Source organism: Anomaloglossus baeobatrachus, chromosome 4 (genome assembly GCF_048569485.1).
Source record: "Anomaloglossus baeobatrachus isolate aAnoBae1 chromosome 4, aAnoBae1.hap1, whole genome shotgun sequence".
In the NCBI taxonomy this organism is placed as follows: domain Eukaryota; kingdom Metazoa; phylum Chordata; class Amphibia; order Anura; family Aromobatidae; genus Anomaloglossus; species Anomaloglossus baeobatrachus.
The window spans coordinates 647,075,643-647,081,459 of record NC_134356.1 but is presented as its reverse complement, the minus strand read 5'-3'; the positions used below and the strand labels follow the sequence as shown (position 1 = coordinate 647,081,459).

General features: G+C 38.9%; 3 non-coding genes across 3 annotated transcripts; all 3 read right to left on the bottom strand.

Moving 5' to 3' along the window:
- Positions 1-2,001: 2,001 nt before the first annotated feature.
- On the bottom strand, positions 2,002-2,073 carry TRNAE-UUC (transfer RNA glutamic acid (anticodon UUC)). Its single transcript has one exon. It is a non-coding gene; the product is annotated as a tRNA-Glu (tRNA).
- Positions 2,074-3,118: 1,045 nt separating this feature from the next.
- Positions 3,119-3,190, bottom strand: TRNAE-UUC (transfer RNA glutamic acid (anticodon UUC)). The gene has a single exon. It is a non-coding gene; the product is annotated as a tRNA-Glu (tRNA).
- Positions 3,191-5,340: 2,150 nt separating this feature from the next.
- Positions 5,341-5,412, bottom strand: TRNAE-UUC (transfer RNA glutamic acid (anticodon UUC)). Its single transcript has one exon. It is a non-coding gene; the product is annotated as a tRNA-Glu (tRNA).
- Positions 5,413-5,817: the final 405 nt, after the last annotated feature.

The window sequence follows — 5,817 nt, the reverse complement described above, 5'->3', positions numbered from 1 at the left end:
CGTGAGTTCGATCCTCACACGGGGCACTATGCTTTAGATATTTTGTCTCCATCTTGACTAGACAGCCAGAACTGTATCCACTCAGTACCAAAAAACGTCAGATATAAAGGAAGGGGGTTTTGGATCCTTTGAAACCAAATAGTTAAAAGTCAAAAGTAAAAATGATTTGTGATATGAATTCAAATGGAGTATTGAGCAAAAGAATGGAATGAATGTCCAAAATCTATTGTGGTCAGCATTTTTTGCTGCAAAGAGCAAATCCAAGCTAGACTGACTGTATGCATGGCTTGTGTCGACCTTTCAATGCGTGAATTATTACAGAAAAAGTGGCAATCCCATAGCAGGAATCGAACCAGTAAACTAAGAATACTGTTTGCTTGGTCAAATGGGATAACACAAAGGATCACAGAAAAAATGAGAGGCGTTATAAAAAAAAAAAAAAAAAAAAAAAAGAGTGTTGCTTTGATTAAATTTTTTTTTCCTTTCAACAGTTTAAACTTGACTCATTTGAACAGTAGTTAGGAGATAGTGGCTTATTCTGATGGTTATGAGGTTTTCCCTCAGATAGGGTACAGTTCACTCTTTTTCTTTGACCAGGGAGCTTGAGAACTTTGCCATTCAGTTGTTAAATTCTACAGATTAGAATGGAAATTGGAGGCCAAAGGACAGGCCATACGAGTTGTTGAGTTCCTCGACATTTTGAAGTAAAAAACGATAGTTGAGAATAGTTTGAGCTATGAAACCTATAAATGTGTTGTGCTAGAGTTAGAAATGAAGTGCCAAGACACTAACGTTTTGCAATTTTGGCTGCAAAGTGCAAATTTTACTTGAATGCTTTTTTATGCAAACAACTGTGTCGGCCTTTGAATGTCAGAGATAGTACAGAAAAAGCAGCATTCCCATACCGGGAGTCGAACCCGGGCCGCCTGGGTGAAAACCAGGAATCCTAACCGCTAGACCATATGGGAAGAGTGTATCTCTCAAGACGTTCTCAATGTGAAAAAAGAAGAACTTAATTGCTTTGAGTAAGTAAGTTTGGCACATCCTTGCTAGAAGCTTGCCTTGTTAGCGCAGTAGGTAGCGCGTCAGTCTCATAATCTGAAGGTCGTGAGTTCGATCCTCACACGGGGCACTATGCTTTAGATATTTTGTCTCCATCTTGACTAGACAGCCAGAACTGTATCCACTCAGTACCAAAAAATGTCAGATATAAAGGAAGGGGGTTTTGGATCCTTTGAAACCAAAGAGTTAAAAGTCAAAAGTAAAAATGATTTGTGATATGAATTCAAATGGAGTATTGAGCAAAAGAATGGAATGAATGTCCAAAATCTATTGTGGTCAGCATTTTTTGCTGCAAAGAGCAAATCCAAGCTAGACTGACTGTATGCATGGCTTGTGTCGACCTTTCAATGCGTGAATTATTACAGAAAAAGTGGCAATCCCATAGCAGGAATCGAACCAGTAAACTAAGAATACTGTTTGCTTGGTCAAATGGGATAACCCAAAGGGTCACAGAAAAAATGAGAGGCGTTATAAAAAAAAAAAAAAAAAAAAAAAGAGTGTTGCTTTGATTAAAAAATTTTTTCCTTTCAACAGTTTAAACTTGACTCATTTGAAGAGTAGTTAGGAGATAGTGGCTTATTCTGATGGTTATGAGGTTTTCCCTCAGATAGGGTACAGTTCACTCCTTTTCTTTGACCAGGGAGCTTGAGAACTTTGCCATTCAGTTGTTAAATTCTACAGATTAGAATGGAAATTGGAGGCCAAAGGACAGGCCATACGAGTTGTTGAGTTCCTCGACATTTTGAAGTAAAAAACGATAGTTGAGAATAGTTTGAGCTATGAAACCTATAAATGTGTTGTGCTAGAGTTAGAAATGAAGTGCCAAGACCCTAACGTTTTGCAATTTTGGCTGCAAAGTGCAAATTTTACTTGAATGCTTTTTTATGCAAACAACTGTGTCGGCCTTTGAATGTCAGAGATAGTACAGAAAAAGCAGCATTCCCATACCGGGAGTCGAACCCGGGCCACCTGGGTGAAAACCAGGAATCCTAACCGCTAGACCATATGGGAAGAGTGGTTCTCTCAAGACGTTCTCTCAAGACGTTCTCAATGTGAAAAAAGAAGAACTTAATTGCTTTGAGTAAGTAAGTTTGGCACATCCTTGCTAGAAGCTTGCCTTGTTAGCGCAGTAGGTAGCGCGTCAGTCTCATAATCTGAAGGTCGTGAGTTCGATCCTCACACGGGGCACTATGCTTTAGATATTTTGTCTCCATCTTGACTAGACAGCCAGAACTGTATCCACTCAGTACCAAAAAACGTCAGATATAAAGGAAGGGGGTTTTGGATCCTTTGAAACCAAATAGTTAAAAGTCAAAAGTAAAAATGATTTGTGATATGAATTCAAATGGAGTATTGAGCAAAAGAATGGAATGAATGTCCAAAATCTATTGTGGTCAGCATTTTTTGCTGCAAAGAGCAAATCCAAGCTAGACTGACTGTATGCATGGCTTGTGTCGACCTTTCAATGCGTGAATTATTACAGAAAAAGTGGCAATCCCATAGCAGGAATCGAACCAGTAAACTAAGAATACTGTTTGCTTGGTCAAATGGGATAACCCAAAGGGTCACAGAAAAAATGAGAGGCGTTATAAAAAAAAAAAAAAAAAAAAAAGAGTGTTGCTTTGATTAAAAAATTTTTTCCTTTCAACAGTTTAAACTTGACTCATTTGAAGAGTAGTTAGGAGATAGTGGCTTATTCTGATGGTTATGAGGTTTTCCCTCAGATAGGGTACAGTTCACTCCTTTTCTTTGACCAGGGAGCTTGAGAACTTTGCCATTCAGTTGTTAAATTCTACAGATTAGAATGGAAATTGGAGGCCAAAGGACAGGCCATACGAGTTGTTGAGTTCCTCGACATTTTGAAGTAAAAAACGATAGTTGAGAATAGTTTGAGCTATGAAACCTATAAATGTGTTGTGCTAGAGTTAGAAATGAAGTGCCAAGACCCTAACGTTTTGCAATTTTGGCTGCAAAGTGCAAATTTTACTTGAATGCTTTTTTATGCAAACAACTGTGTCGGCCTTTGAATGTCAGAGATAGTACAGAAAAAGCAGCATTCCCATACCGGGAGTCGAACCCGGGCCACCTGGGTGAAAACCAGGAATCCTAACCGCTAGACCATATGGGAAGAGTGGTTCTCTCAAGACGTTCTCTCAAGACGTTCTCAATGTGAAAAAAGAAGAACTTAATTGCTTTGAGTAAGTAAGTTTGGCACATCCTTGCTAGAAGCTTGCCTTGTTAGCGCAGTAGGTAGCGCGTCAGTCTCATAATCTGAAGGTCGTGAGTTCGATCCTCACACGGGGCACTATGCTTTAGATATTTTGTCTCCATCTTGACTAGACAGCCAGAACTGTATCCACTCAGTACCAAAAAACGTCAGATATAAAGGAAGGGGGTTTTGGATCCTTTGAAACCAAATAGTTAAAAGTCAAAAGTAAAAATGATTTGTGATATGAATTCAAATGGAGTATTGAGCAAAAGAATGGAATGAATGTCCAAAATCTATTGTGGTCAGCATTTTTTGCTGCAAAGAGCAAATCCAAGCTAGACTGACTGTATGCATGGCTTGTGTCGACCTTTCAATGCGTGAATTATTACAGAAAAAGTGGCAATCCCATAGCAGGAATCGAACCAGTAAACTAAGAATACTGTTTGCTTGGTCAAATGGGATAACCCAAAGGGTCACAGAAAAAATGAGAGGCGTTATAAAAAAAAAAAAAAAAAAAAAAAGAGTGTTGCTTTGATTAAAAAATTTTTTCCTTTCAACAGTTTAAACTTGACTCATTTGAAGAGTAGTTAGGAGATAGTGGCTTATTCTGATGGTTATGAGGTTTTCCCTCAGATAGGGTACAGTTCACTCCTTTTCTTTGACCAGGGAGCTTGAGAACTTTGCCATTCAGTTGTTAAATTCTACAGATTAGAATGGAAATTGGAGGCCAAAGGACAGGCCATACGAGTTGTTGAGTTCCTCGACATTTTGAAGTAAAAAACGATAGTTGAGAATAGTTTGAGCTATGAAACCTATAAATGTGTTGTGCTAGAGTTAGAAATGAAGTGCCAAGACCCTAACGTTTTGCAATTTTGGCTGCAAAGTGCAAATTTTACTTGAATGCTTTTTTATGCAAACAACTGTGTCGGCCTTTGAATGTCAGAGATAGTACAGAAAAAGCAGCATTCCCATACCGGGAGTCGAACCCGGGCCGCCTGGGTGAAAACCAGGAATCCTAACCGCTAGACCATATGGGAAGAGTGGTTCTCTCAAGACGTTCTCAATGTGAAAAAAGAAGAACTTAATTGCTTTGAGTAAGTAAGTTTGGCACATCCTTGCTAGAAGCTTGCCTTGTTAGCGCAGTAGGTAGCGCGTCAGTCTCATAATCTGAAGGTCGTGAGTTCGATCCTCACACGGGGCACTATGCTTTAGATATTTTGTCTCCATCTTGACTAGACAGCCAGAACTGTATCCACTCAGTACCAAAAAACGTCAGATATAAAGGAAGGGGGTTTTGGATCCTTTGAAACCAAATAGTTAAAAGTCAAAAGTAAAAATGATTTGTGATATGAATTCAAATGGAGTATTGAGCAAAAGAATGGAATGAATGTCCAAAATCTATTGTGGTCAGCATTTTTTGCTGCAAAGAGCAAATCCAAGCTAGACTGACTGTATGCATGGCTTGTGTCGACCTTTCAATGCGTGAATTATTACAGAAAAAGTGGCAATCCCATAGCAGGAATCGAACCGGTAAACTAAGAATACTGTTTGCTTGGTCAAATGGGATAACCCAAAGGGTCACAGAAAAAATGAGAGGCGTTATAAAAAAAAAAAAAAAAAAAAAAGAGTGTTGCTTTGATTAAAAATTTTTTTCCTTTCAACAGTTTAAACTTGACTCATTTGAAGAGTAGTTAGGAGATAGTGGCTTATTCTGATGGTTATGAGGTTTTCCCTCAGATAGGGTACAGTTCACTCCTTTTCTTTGACCAGGGAGCTTGAGAACTTTGCCATTCAGTTGTTAAATTCTACAGATTAGAATGGAAATTGGAGGCCAAAGGACAGGCCATACGAGTTGTTGAGTTCCTCGACATTTTGAAGTAAAAAACGATAGTTGAGAATAGTTTGAGCTATGAAACCTATAAATGTGTTGTGCTAGAGTTAGAAATGAAGTGCCAAGACCCTAACGTTTTGCAATTTTGGCTGCAAAGTGCAAATTTTACTTGAATGCTTTTTTATGCAAACAACTGTGTCGGCCTTTGAATGTCAGAGATAGTACAGAAAAAGCAGCATTCCCATACCGGGAGTCGAACCCGGGCCACCTGGGTGAAAACCAGGAATCCTAACCGCTAGACCATATGGGAAGAGTGGTTCTCTCAAGACGTTCTCAATGTGAAAAAAGAAGAACTTTATTGCTTTGAGTAAGTAAGTTTGGCACATCCTTGCTAGAAGCTTGCCTTGTTAGCGCAGTAGGTAGCGCGTCAGTCTCATAATCTGAAGGTCGTGAGTTCGATCCTCACACGGGGCACTATGCTTTAGATATTTTGTCTCCATCTTGACTAGACAGCCAGAACTGTATCCACTCAGTACCAAAAAACGTCAGATATAAAGGAAGGGGGTTTTGGATCCTTTGAAACCAAATAGTTAAAAGTCAAAAGTAAAAATGATTTGTGATATGAATTCAAATGGAGTATTGAGCAAAAGAATGGAATGAATGTCCAAAATCTATTGTGGTCAGCATTTTTTGCTGCAAAGAGCAAATCCAAGCT